At 43.7% G+C, this 14,142-nt stretch overlaps 1 protein-coding gene across 2 annotated transcripts in view; it reads right to left on the bottom strand.

The window, feature by feature from the left end:
- Positions 1 to 14,142, bottom strand: part of CYFIP1 (cytoplasmic FMR1 interacting protein 1) — a 105,050-nt gene that overhangs the window by 66,915 nt on the left and 23,993 nt on the right. The window contains exon 1 of one of the 2 annotated variants that reach the window (XM_063149719.1): positions 8,006 to 8,095. The exons of the other annotated variant lie outside the window; for it this stretch is intronic. The gene's annotated coding sequence lies outside the window, so the exon portion shown is untranslated. Of the gene's footprint in view, positions 1 to 8,005; positions 8,096 to 14,142 lie in introns of those variants that run through there. 2 annotated transcript variants of the gene reach the window in all.

Genomic DNA, 14,142 nt, shown 5'->3' with positions numbered 1-14,142 from the left:
TGGCTGGAGTCACTCTATTTTTGCTAGCAAGCCACCACAAGAGTGAATTTATCTTTTCCTGCCGTGCTAGCAGCCAGCAGGAGCACATGGATGAGCACATACTAATTCTACAGCAGCAGCATCTGCAGTGGATGATGATGAAGCAGCAAGTAACAACCAGGTATTTCCAAGGGCAGCCTGGCCAGTACCATGCATCTGCAGCATCATTCCACATCTTGAAGCTTTAGAAGAGAGATACAACTTCCTGATGTTAAAATACAGGGTGAAATGCTATCCCTGTGTAGGAAGCTCAAGTGGAGGATACAGACATTTCAAAAATGAAAAATTAATTTGTTCACTCCATTTATTTTATTTGAGAATCCATTGTGATGGCATGGGATGGGAGAAGCCAAAGCCTCTAAAATTTCCTCCAAAAATATCCCACTTAGATGAACAAGGAGGGAGGGCCTGTCTCTGAAGTGTCTGTCCTGCAGCATGCAACCCCCCTCTGCAATGGAACTTGTGCTACAAGAATTCACAGAGGTGTTTTGTTTGGTTTGCTTTATCTGTGAACCAAAGTCTGAAGCCCAAGATAAGTCACAAATGTAAAAAAAATCTGCTGTTGATGGGGCTAGAAGGCTGAGAGGGTTTGTGCTGGTTTACTAATTAATTCTCACAGAACTGAGTTAGTTCTGAGTGAACTGACTAATGTACAGAATGAACCCCCTTCTGCAATATTTGGTCTCTCTTCAGACTGCAAAGAAGCTAGAGATTTAAGCATTGTTTCATTTTAGGTTAGGTGTGCTGAGATCTGTCTTGCCACACTTACTTGCCTTACCCTATTAACATTCTCTGGTATTGCACCATTTCACCTTCCTGACCACCCCCCCTCACCTTCTATTTTTTTGCATTCTTTTCCTCTCACCCAGTTCACTCCTCCACAGCCCTTTTTAATCTTCTCAGTTTGCTGCCATTTTTGCATTCTGCTGATGCTGCTCTCTCCTGCAGCTGTTCTCAGCAAGCATTTCTGCTGTACTTGCTCCTGATCCTGCTGCTGCACGGCTGGTAGGAAGCAAAGCTGCACAGCAGTGCTTTGGAGCAGACTGAAGTTTAGCACAGAAGCACAGCACCTACAGCATGTGAAAACTACAACTACAGCTGTGAAAAGCTCTCTCACTTCTTAGCAAAGGTAACACTCCCACTGTGAACACTTTGCAAACAATGGGAAGGGGAGCAGCAAAAGCAATAACCACCCCAGAAAGGAGAAAGGAAAGCAAGTTCACATGGGATGAGCCTGGCATGGCTCAGGATGAAGTCTTCCATCACAGACTACTCACACCTGCCCAGCATGGTTTCCTGGGCTGCCCTTGGTGTGTGATGTATTTACTGCTGGTACTCAAAGGGGCCACACCTGTGCAGGTGGGCTGAAAGGAGCTGGGGATGGGAGAGCTGAGCACCACAGTGGATGGAGGAGGTCATGTTACAGGTAACAGAGATGAGCCTCAAAGATGGAGAGAAAGACAAGAGTCTGGAGGCTTCAGGTTTCCATCTAAGCAACAACACAAGCCCTGAACCTTAGACAAACTGTTTATTTGCACTCATAGAATGGCACTGGTTGAAAGGGACTCTAAAGACCACACAGTTCATCCCCCCTGCCATCAGCAGGAACACCTTCCACTACACCAGGCTGCTCAAGGCCCCATCCAACCTGGCCTTCAACACTTCCAGGGATGGGGCACCCACAGCCTCTCTGGGCAACCTCTTCCAGTGCCTCACCATCCTCACAGTCAGGAATTTCTTCTGTATCTTTTAGCTAAATTTCATCTCTTTCAGTTTGAACCCATTACTCCTTGTCCCATCACTACAGCTCCTGATAAAGCATGGGAGTTCTGCACTTTTATTTCACAAGAACGGAGAGAAATAAAGAAAAAGCAGCATTGTTTTCTCGGGGGAGGGGAGGACAGCACTCTCTTCCTCAGCCCAGTTACACAGGGGGCTGCTCCAGGCTCAGCCTGGCAGCTCCTCAGGGGAGCCTGCTGGGCACCACCGCTGCCTGGGAAGGACACCCTCCCACCACTGCTGGGGCAGCCCCCAGGTGCCCCTTGCACGGTGCCTCTGCATTTGGCACCAGCTCCATCTCACAGCTCGTGCCCCCAGGGACACGACAGGCATTCATCACATCCCGTGGGTTTCTGCAATGCAAGCCTGCAGGCGAAGCTCTGGCTTCAGCATTGCCTTATTTTGAGTTTAAAAATTCAACAAAGGCTTCAAGAAAAGTTACTCTGAAAGAGAGGCTGTCTGCTGTCATTCCCACTCCTCCTCTATACCTGTAGGTACTTTCTAAGTCACCAATACAACACTCTCCACTTTCAGTTAAAAAAAATTACACAGCTTCGTCTGAATAGTAAGTTGGAAGATAGTTTAGGCAAATTTGTAATACCCATGCTTAAAAGTAGCTTTTCATTTATTGTCTAAATCAGTACAATAATAATGTACATTATGTGCATTTCTGTGAGGAGAGAGTGAATCAGACAAGAAGTAAATAATGGCTTAATAGTTATCTTAAAAAAACTAAGAAAATAGTACATGACCAAGTAGAAAACAAAAATAAATAAAATTTAGTTTCTTAAGCTCTCTTTTTCCTCAGAAAGAGCTCATCACCTGTAGTATTTTATACAAGAAAATACACAATTTCAGTGAAAATTCATTCAAAGCATTACTTCAGATATCACCTAACAAGCCATCACATCTATCTTGAGCTGTGTATCATGACAGTTTGCCTGAACTTCACACTCAGAATCTATCATTCAGTGTACTCTCTTTATTGATTTTACATCACTGAAAGCACTTAAAATAATTAGAGGTATACTGAAAGAAGGCTATAAATAGCTTCAGGTCAATTTTTATTTCTGCCAACAAAGTGTCCATGTCCCTGTCAGAATTAAAGTATTTTAAACTGAAGTACAGTACTAATATATTTTTATCTAAACTCTGGAAAAAAAATCTCTTTTATAGGTGTAGAGTATAAAGCAAGGATCTCCAAAAGCACCTTGTGTCATTTGCACAGCTGGAATCACTTCTTAGCATGTCAACTCTTGAGACTCATGTCCTAACACAAAACCACAGTATTGGTTTTTAAATCTATTTGTTTCTAAAACCAAAAGCACTATTTAATTATTTTTCTTTTACTTTAGAATAAAGTAATTCATAAGAACATTACTGAGACTCAACCCTGCTAATCATTTGTAGAGAGTGTCATCTAGTAAGCATAAGTCTACACACTGACTGAATTCTTAAGATGCCTTTCAGTGGAGGGAGAGGAGGGGGGATGGCATTTTTTCCCACTAAATGAGCAATTACTGGCTTTAAAAAGTTTGTTTGTCACTCTATTACCCCCTGACCAACAGTGACGGAAAAGAGACCTGCAAAAACCAGCCATGAGAAAGGCTTGCTGAAAGACAGACTGTTCAACTGAGAAAATATCACAGAGTATGGCTCAAGCAAAGAGAAATCCTCCAAGTTCACCCCACAAATAACCACTGTGTAAGCTGGGAGCACTCACAAACTGGGAAAAGGAGGGCACCACAGCCTGCACTTACCTCTGCCCTGGCATTTACCTCTGATGAAAGCAAGAGCAGAAGTGCCAATTCCATATGTGCTACCTGACTACCTGAACAAGAAAAGCTTTAGTCAAGTTAACAGGTAGAACATCCACTCTGGTGGAGGACACTCACTTTAAGCTCTGCCTAGGCCAGAGCACCTGTCCTGGCAACACACCCATACAGAACAACAGAACAACCACCCAGCCAAAGAACTACCATGTTCACTTGCACTGCTCTGTAGGCACTGAGAAGAGCACATCAGGACCTCACAGCTTGGCTAAGAGGGCTGCAAATCCACAGCACACCAAGCTGGCTAAGTCCCATCAGCGGGTGCCTGGCAGGCAGATAGGGTAGCAATGAAGGGATTCCCACCTGAGAGCCCTCCTGAGCTCACCATCACACTGATGCCCTGCTGGGGGCCCTTCCAGCAGGAGCAGAGGTCTGGCAGAATGAAACAGCTACAGAAAATGTGGGGAAGGGACAGAGCAGCAGGATACAAGTGCTGCTCCTCAGGAGCAGGGACTACCACCATCTCCCAGCTGGGAAGGCTTGGAGAGATGGGCTCCCTCTCCAACACCCCAAGCCAGATCTGTGCTCAACTTGGCTGTCCACAGCCTTAAACCACCTCTCCCACAATGGTCTTTCTGCAGAAAGGCTACACAGATATAAATTCACTTGATATCTGCTGATGCTCAGCCTGAGGGAAAGGGGGTTTCTCCTGAGATGGCAAATGCCTGATGATTATTTGTGCCATACCAACCTTTACCACAACTCCACTTTTTCCAGTTTAAGTCCAAGATAGCCACCTTTCCCCCAAAACACTGAAATGTGTGAATACAGGATTTTCTTCACAAATATTTGTGAGTGCACATATATTTACAGACATAACAGAGGCATACAGTAAACAGTACATACTAACACAGAGAAAAATCTTTCAAGTCTTATGAAGAAAACATGCTTCAGGATTTTCACCACTGTGTTTACAAGAGATAAGGAGCTACCCAAAATATCTTACAACATTTTTGGTGCCAAGAGATAGAAAGATTAACTGCTGCTTTGCAACCTCTGTCTTCTTCTGTAGCAAGTCCCATCAATGCATCATACATTATTTTTACCACCAGAAAGGCAGTGATGTGGATTAATGGAATTAGGTTTTAACAAAGCAAATCAATAGGCACTCTGTTATCAGCATTACCCAGCAAAGTGTGCCCCCGAGCCCTGCTAATGTCAGCTTCTAAGGGCAGACCAGCAGTAAAGAACAGCCCTGAACTGACGTATGTAAATTAAAATGTAAAGCACCATTACCAAGCTCTTCGTGAGTTTTTGTAGGTATAGTCATATTTCACCGTGTTGAAATGTCCTTCTTTCATTTTACTGTCTCAGCTCTGCATAAAAACCAGGACAAGGATAGGCAGCTTTCATTTGTTATATATACAAATAACAATGTAGCCAAAAAGTAGCCAGATGACCTTCAAGAGTAAAGCCTGCCAGAGGCCACTTGAAACAAGGTATATTTTCTACAGATCAGAAATTTACAAGTCTGTTACATTTACTCCTCCCTCTTTACCTCCATCCCTGGGAACGTGAAATGAATCCCAGTCCCACGCACAGGGACGGACCCACCCGGAGCCACCTCGGTGGCCCCTCACGCCTGGGCTGTGCCAAGCTCCTGCAGCACCCCCAGGTCAACGAGCACCTACCCTGGGTCAGCCACAATTGCTTATTAACTCGGGGCTTGCCATAGGAGCTGCAGTTATTTAAAATGTATAAACAGTGGAAATGCAGAAGGTCACACAGCCACTGTTCCAAGCAGTGAAGGCAATCACAGAGCTGACTTCCAGCTCAGCAGGGTAAAACTTGCTGCTCAGCATTCAGGTTTAATTTACTTGTTGGTACAGCAACAAGTAAACCAAGGAACCACTCGAAGAACTTGCCCAGAGAACATAGGACAAAAACTGTAAAATAAAACCCATTTGATATGCACATAAAGGCATGGAAATTACATTAAAATTAATTTTCTCTTGTATAGCACTGCAAGCAGTTCTAGCAGCTTTCAGGCCAGAGGATGAATACAACTGTTCCCAAAAATAAAGAGCTTTGTGGGGACTTTTTGTTCCATCTTTTTGTTCCAACCTTGCAGCTCAAATCCAACCACTCTGAATTTTCCACCTCAACCTCAATATCTTGGAAACCTTCAAGAAACAAACTTTAAAATAAAAATCAGATGATTCTGACAAGAGGGCTATGGCAAGGTTTTAAAACCTACCCTCAGGAACAAGCCACCTTCCAAGACAAATCTCTGCCAGAATGAATAAACAAAGCACTAACCAAAACTTAAGGAATGTATCAGACAAATATCTAACATGGAACACAGAGCTAGAACAGATTCCTGGTAATTACTTAATTATGCTACAAAATCAGCATACTGGACCAAGAGAATCTCTTGGTTTATGCCCAGAGGACAATTTCCATCTAAAGCAAACTGAAGAAACAAGAATTTTGTTAATGAATACTTTGAATATTACAGGTGCATCACTAAAGCACTATGAGCTTTTTTATAAGTCACATATTCAGAAGTTAAAAACTGAAAAGTCTGAATTGTTTGTGAAACATTCCCTCTCTTATAACATATATATTTAAAAAAAAAAACTTAAACAACTTAGACAATTTGGCTCCATTTAAGTTTGAATGCTGTGATATCTATTACTCCATTCAAACTCCACTCTCAGCATCAGGACCCTCAAAAGAAACTGACAAACCCAAGACCTGTAAACAAAACAAACTCTTTCAAACAGGGATGTTGCAGGGGTGAGACTATTTGGGTATTTTCCCAAGACTCAGAGAGGTTTATTCTCAGAATATATAAACAAGCTGACAACCTGAAAACCAAAGTATAATAGAGATATTCCATCAAGTACATAGTCCCTATTAAAAAAAAAAAAAATCTAAGCTGCTACAAAGAAAGACTGATGTACACTTTTTAGAGGGCGAGCCAAGCAAGCTTTGATGATACTGGGGTTAAGACTTCCCAATGCTGTACAGACTTCTTCCAAATTCCTCCTCCTCTCTCCTGGCAGCTACAGACACAACTGGCTGCCTACACCAGCCAGACTTCACAGACCAGTTGCCTGGGAAAGCTTAAAGAGTCTTTTATACTAGAACAGGAGGAACTTCACGTTTACAAAAGTTTAAAAAAAAAAGTTTTTTAGAGGTAAAAGTGGGACTTAAATGAAGTCAAGAATCAGAACTTAAGTAAGGAGTAGAATGCTTTTTCTATCACATAGCTCAGACATTCTCTGAGCATAAAACAGTTTAAGTACAATTAATAAAAACATAATTCAGACACTGCTGAATTGCACTACAGTATTATTACAAATTCAATTTTGAAGAAAACACTACCACACAACACTGCATATGTACATGTTCAGTAAGCTTATTATAATAAAGTTATGCCAAATAAGTAACTGGAATGCAATAAGGACTGGAGTCCTCATTAGCCTAAGCTTTCCATTTCCCACAGTTTACAGAAAAGCCTGCTATGACCTTCTAATTAAAAGAAATTCCTCCAGCTAGCTTTCCTCCTCCTCCAATACACGCTCTCCAGCCAGCACTTCAGGCAGACTGGCTGCATCCCACAAAGGCAACTTCCTCCCAACAGCCTCGCTGGCACAAACAACCATTTACATGTCTAAATGCTACTTCAACCTGCCATCAAACAGCACAGGAATAAAAATCAAGGCAATGAGAGCCTACCGAAAGGCAAAATATTAGCAGAGATGTTGATGAACTACAGGAATATTCAGAAAGATGAAGTGCAAGACCTCTGCTCATTAGAGAGGAGGGAAGGGGTGGCAGACCCTCCATCTGGGGATTTTCAAGCTTACAGGGCTGCTGCCATTACAGCATAGTTATTTTTATCGGATAATTCTCAAGTTCCTCATGAGGAAGTTATTCCACGTCCTTAGACAGACACTCCAGATCACCTCCTTCCTCTGAGGAGGGAGACGAACCTGCATAGAGCTTTTTTACTTTTATATTTTCCTCATCTAGCCCACTCCAAGACAGCCTAGTAGGCAGAACTCTGACCACTCGAGCGCTGCAGACACAGGGGCCAGGCACGGGAGAGAACAAGCTAACCCTCACCCCAGCAACACAACCCAAGAACGGCGTTTCGGTGCCCGCCGCTGAGGGACCCGGCCCGCCCGAGGCCCCGCACGGCCCTTCCCGCCCGGCCCCGGGCACCGCCCGAGCAGCGGGACCCCCGCGGCACCGCCCAGCCCCGGGAGCCCCGGACACCGAGGGGGGATGAGCCAACCCCAACAGGAGTACGGAGCTCACGGTTACCGGCGAGAGGGGCGCGGCGGGGGCGCGGACCCGCAGACGAAGCGCCCGGATCCGGGGAGGGCCCCGGGAAGGGCACCCACCCGCTCTCTGCCGGCTCCCGGGAGCGGCGCTGCCCGGCGGCGGCAGGAGCCCGTCCGTCTGTCTGTCCGTCTGTCTGTCCGTCCGTCCGGGGGCTCCGCTCGGCCCGGCCGCCGAGGGTCGCGTCGGGCCGGCCGTTCGGCTCCTGGGCCGCGCCTGGCAGGGAGTTTCCTGCGTGAGTCACTTCAGCCGGGAGTTGCGCAGGGAAACACCCTTCCTGCCGCTCCAGCTCCTCCTCCTCATCCCAAACCTGCCGCCCCTTCCCGCCCCCGGCAGCCTCCGGCCCGGCTCCTCCTCCTCCCGGGGAGCCGGGAGTAATCGCGGAGCTGTCGCAGGCGGCGGAGCGGCGTCCGGGACCGGCCCTTTGCTGTTAACGAAAGGCACTTTTTCTGTGCATGTACACGGGGCAACCCGCCTCTCGGAACACAGATCTGCGCCCAGAACAACCGTGCCCACTCGTACGAACCCCGCACAGTGCCATCCAGCGCCCGCCCCAGCGCCACCGCAGGGAAACCAGCGCCACAGGGCACCGGGCGGCAGTAACAGCTCAGGGCCGGGGCTTCCCACTGCTAAACTCCGCCAGCACAGCGAGGGAAAAACACCAGCCGTAAGGATGAAAACCTAACCTTTAACAATCAAAAGGGATCGAGTGGGAAACCCCTTTAAACATCCTGCAGAGGGTGCTCATGTCTGTGGTTGTTTGTATTGAAATAACCACACTTCATTAAAGTCAAAACCATAAAAACCAGGCAGGTTTGGCAGCCTCCCACTTGAACTTTTCTGTAAATGACACCAAACATACGTACTTTCTCATTTTAAAGTTTTCTTACTTTTTCCATGCAGTGTTCTCCCATTGAAGTTCAGCTTTACTTATTTGTTCAAGATTCCATCTAATGAACTTGACACTGCAGCACAAACTCAAACTACCCATTCTTTTTCACGGAAGTTTGTCAAGATTGCTCTTTCCAGGCACTGTTTTATGGCAGAAGGAATCCACAAACTACTGCACATAGGGAACAGCCACCCGAGAGCATGGGAACTTGCAAACAATTTTTCATCAAAGCCTCATATTTGCTTGTATTTGTCTGCTTTAAGCTGCATCCAACACTTTATTTACCCTTGAAAACCCTCTCTATAATCATAATCAAACTGCACACTGTTGCCATAGCAAGCACTTCTAAGTCTCTGTTTTCAACAGCTGTTCAGGGGACACTGTGCTATTAATGATTTTTGTGCTGAGAACAGAATAATTAGTCCTTTACTTCAATTATCGGTTGTTGGGTTTTTCCCAAAAAGTTTGCACTGCCTCAAGTTTCTTTAAATAACCTTTTTGTAATAGCATCTACAAGAAAACCTGTGAAGAGTGGGGATAAGGTGCTAGACCCCCAGTTTTAATTATTTCAAATATGATCTAATCCAATTATTCCACCCTTTCCATGTCATCAAGAATTTCCACAGCTTGTGGAGAAGTTATGCATCGTTGCAAAATGTTATCATTAGCATTTCATCATATCACAGAGACATCTTCATAGCCATGTTTTTCTCCAAGTACTGCAACATAGTCTTTTCTATGAAACAATTAATTATCTAGGACATGGCTACTATTCTTCTCTGTCTGTATATATTCATGAACATTTTGAGTGCATATATCGAATAAATTAATTTCAATTCCTTTCAACCATCACAGTTCTTTATCAGCCTAACTTCTTAACCCAGCTTAAGCAAAAGTGTAAAATACAACCAGAGCTGGATGCTTTCATTTCCAAAGTGACACCTGATTGTCTCCAGCGCCATCCATGCTATGCCCTTTTCTGCAAACTCCGCTTGCGACAAGGAGCTTGGTTAAGTAAATTACTCACCTTTGTAAAGCAGGATTAGTTTTGTTTCCTTGTCCTGAGCAAGTGCAAATTCAGAACAGCCTTGTTAATGCAACCCCTCAGCCTACATCAGCCATGAGACATCTGTTACCAGGCACAACAGAGCAGCAAGGACGGCAAAGTCGAATGCTCCCCATGAGATCTGATCAACAGCAGCTTGCCCCCACATGGGCAATACTTCATAGCCTGCCAGTCTGTCCCAAGCAAGACCACCACTGTGGCTCCCCTACTTGCTGACAGCCAGCTGGTGCCAGGAGCAGCTGCTCTGTATGAAAGCAAGACTGCCAACCAGCACCATCCTGTCCAGGAAACAACAGCTTGTCACAAGGATTGGCTGATGCCCCAGATCTTGCAATCTCCATCTAAATAACTGAGTGGGGAAAAGAGCTGCTTCCCCACTGACAGGGCAATCTGCTTTTTATTAGCATTCCTATACATAAGATCATACAAAAAAAGTAGATGATGGTACACAGCTACTCAAGATCTGTGTTGGTTTTTTCTATTATTTGATGTAGGAATTACACAACAATCACTTTTTGCCTTCTGAATGTCTATGGTCTCATGTAACATGTGATATGCCTATCAAAACCATTTTAAGTGAGCCCACAAAATACCATTCCAGTTGCTTGATTTAATTCTGTAATGCCTCCACAACTCCCTGCTCTTCCCACTTTGGTGGAACTTAAGGAGTGCAATGACGGTACTTGATTAAAGATGTTCAGCGGGTCTCCATGAGCTGCTTCTCCCTCTACTGTATTTGTCCTTCTCAATTATCCCTACCACACTGAACACAGGCCTTCTAGATGTAGCTAGAGAGACATGTATCTACATATTCCCAACCAAGCCACTAACTGATATCCTAGCCTCTGAAGTTAGGTGTGGTTTTTATCAGGCCAGACTTAGGGCAGTTTGAGATCCTTTCTTGGCTGGAATTGATTTTAACCCACACCTGTCAAAAATCTTTAGGAAGATCTGCAACAGTAATGTATCACTGCTTGGTAATTTATGCACACTGTACCTAAACCACACAAGTATCAGATAATATGGTAGTAACGAGCTTAACGCAATTGCCCGAAGACTGGATTTGCCTTTGATCAAGGCACTATGCTACAGGACAGCCACAGGTCTACTTCCTGAATTCCAGCTAATTTCACTTCATTTTTACTTTCCTTTTAACCATTTATCCTAAGGCAATGAAGGAATCTTTTCCAAGAGCCCACAGGATTACACTGAAGAGTTTCATTCCACAGCAGCCACAGGACTCAACAGGAGTCCTATGGTTCTGCCACTGGATGCCTACTATGCCTCAGATGGTGATGTTACTCTCTGGTTTTGCAGATATTTTGGTGTTTAAGCTTAACAATACAATCTAGCTATTCATTTAATTTTTCTTACCTTCATGAGTTCAGAGATTTTTCATCCTCATAAAGAACACAGGAAATTGTCTTGATTTGGCACAGAAAGGTATTTACAAAATCACGGTATGCAATGGTCCCGACCACCTCAAGAACAGGACATCATACAAGAAAATAGGTAATTGTCTATAAATCAATTTAAAAATTAAATCCAACTTCTGGCTACATATCAGCTACTTGTGCATACTTTAAAGAACTGGACAAGATTTTTCACACCAGAAGTCAGCACAGACTTGGTATTGTATGTGGCTAAAGGTTTAAAGCTCAACAAGGCTACAAAAATATTATAAGGTTCCACATTGCCTACAGTAACATATTATTTCAGCTCTCAGGAGATAGGCATTTATGAAGAGGACACAGCACTTGGGAGAGCTTAAGCAGAAGAGACCAAGCATAAAGCAGCAGAGGTCTCAATGAGCAAAGTGAGAATCTGACCCACAGCAAGAAGCCTACACCAGCTACCTAAACACGTAACTCCTATTAGGAGTCCTCCACTTCACAAGGCCTTACACAAATGCAGGGATCTGGTCACTCATACCTACCTTTAATCCCAGGAAAAACCAGATTCCTACCCCCAAGTGCCCATGTCCTGCCAAGAGCAGGGCTGACAACAGCAGGTGTGCTGCATGTTCATGAATACTCATTAGCACACGATGACACCTGCAGCTCCCTGGTTCCCATTTCCCTCCTGGAGCTGAGTTGACACCATCTGAAATGGATCTGAGCAAGCAGGGTTCCCTACTTCTGCTTTCCAGCTCTCTGAAACACTAGACCAAGGTTTTATTGTAAACCATAGGGATTTAACTCTATATGTATGTACAATGGGCCTGTGTCCCCTCACCCTGCCTTCCAAGCCTGCTGCACATCGTGCTGCCAAACCACACCAGAGCCCACCCCAAGTCCCTGACGGACATTAACACACATTAAAATCTTTCTTGATTCCATTACAAATTACATTCACTTTGCTCATGTAGGACATCAGTGCAGAAATCAGGGCATGCATGTTAGGCAATTCAGCCCCCTCACACTTCACCCCAGCCCTGTCCCTCCATCCCTGGGAACTTCATTTGCTCTCCAGGCCCTCAGACCTGTGATCCTGTGCAGCCTTTCCAGCACTAAATGCACAGTGCAGCAACAAGACACTACAGCAGCCAGCAAATACCAATGCAATCAGTGAGGAAAGATTTGTCTCTAAGTGGGCAAAGTAGCACAAGAGGAAAGCTGAAAAACTTGCAAATCTTTAGTTAGTAAGATTAAAAAGCATGCCAGAGGAATTTTTTCTTTATTTTTAATCAGCCTGTAATATAGTACTGCTATCTTTAATCCATGCTCCCATGGAAACCATCTGATCAATGACTGGTTGCTAACTTTTTTTATATGAAGAGTTTAACACAACCAAAGGTCCTCAAGCACAGAGAGGTTAATTAGGGGTTATTAAAACTAAAGAGCAAAAAAGGTACTGGAGAATTTACTAAATCAGTGCTAAAATGTGGCCTAGAGATAACAGAAGCCCACAGGAAAAACAAAGGAGAAGAAAGAAAAGTAACAAGTCAAATAAAGGCTTCTATGCTGCAACTTTGTTAAAACTGCATGCAGAAGTTACGGAAAACAAATAAAGGTAGAAATGAAATTGTGACAGCATCCAATAATAGAGTGTGTTCTTTCCAAAGAATTTTATACCCCCTTAGAAGCTTTGAAAATTCTGTTTCTACATTCTTTGCTGCGTGTTTTATGCTTTGCTTCAGCTAAGCTTGGCAATTCACAAAACAACAGGCTATGACAGAAGTCTTTTGAATCTATACACACATGGAATAGATTATACCTCTCCAAAATTGCTTACTTGAAATTCCAGAAGAGCAAGTAAAGCATATTCAAATGTTGTGTCTCCTCTAACAAAGAGAAAAAGTATCCAAAAGTTAAGATTCAAATACATTCAGAAATAACTGACAAAACAGGAATGTGAAAACAAGGTAACAAAACATCCAGAAGGAATGCATTCAGGACAGAATCCAAGAAACAACGGTTCTGTAAAGAAAACAGAAAATGTTACAAGGAAATCTGAGTAAATATATAGTTAAGATATGAAGTATCTCACATAAAACCAATTTTTTCTCCAAACAGGTAAATCACCATTTTAACAACTGCCAGGGAACTGATGGAAAGGTCCTGGTGGCATCACAGGGCATGCACACTAAAAGACAGGACTTGCTTTTTTTCCTGTGGCTCTGAAGAAAAACAAATGCCATAAGATTGACTCATTGAAGGGAATTTGTCAGCCAAGAAGTGCTGACACACAAAAAGTTAAACACTGAGGATGTCCACGACTAGAATCAGTAAACGTTTCCAGAGCCAGACTTACCACTCTGTTTTTGTCATGAGAGATGAGCAAACTTGGAAAATGGCTAAATAAACATCACTTGTCTACAAAGTGCACAGAAGTCTCTCTGCAGAATGCAACATTAATGCCTAAGCAGGAAACTGGGTGAAACAGCAAAATCTTTCACTTACACAGGGTCGTTCACATAAAGTAAGTAAAATGGGCCAAGGGATTTACTAGGAATTGTTGTTTCAACCACATGAAGGATTGAAGGATTTTTTTTCTCCCACATCTAGCTAATATTATCCAAGGTAAGGCTATGAAAAGTAGAAATTTCATTGAAGGTAATCTCTGTATAGGAAGCAGAAATAAAGCAACCACATTAGATAGTTCAAAAGCACAGAGTACAAGACATACTCAAAAAGAGTAATGAATCAGTGCACAGAAGTGCTGAAATTCCAAGCATGTCTTTTAAAACTCTCAGTATGCTACTCAATTTTACTCTGAGTAAGAAATTTACTAAGCAACGC

The sequence above is a fragment of the Melospiza melodia genome, chromosome 2, assembly GCF_035770615.1.
Source record: "Melospiza melodia melodia isolate bMelMel2 chromosome 2, bMelMel2.pri, whole genome shotgun sequence".
Taxonomy (NCBI): domain Eukaryota; kingdom Metazoa; phylum Chordata; class Aves; order Passeriformes; family Passerellidae; genus Melospiza; species Melospiza melodia.
The sequence above is the reverse complement of the archived record's forward strand: the minus strand, read 5'-3'. Positions and strand labels throughout refer to the sequence as shown.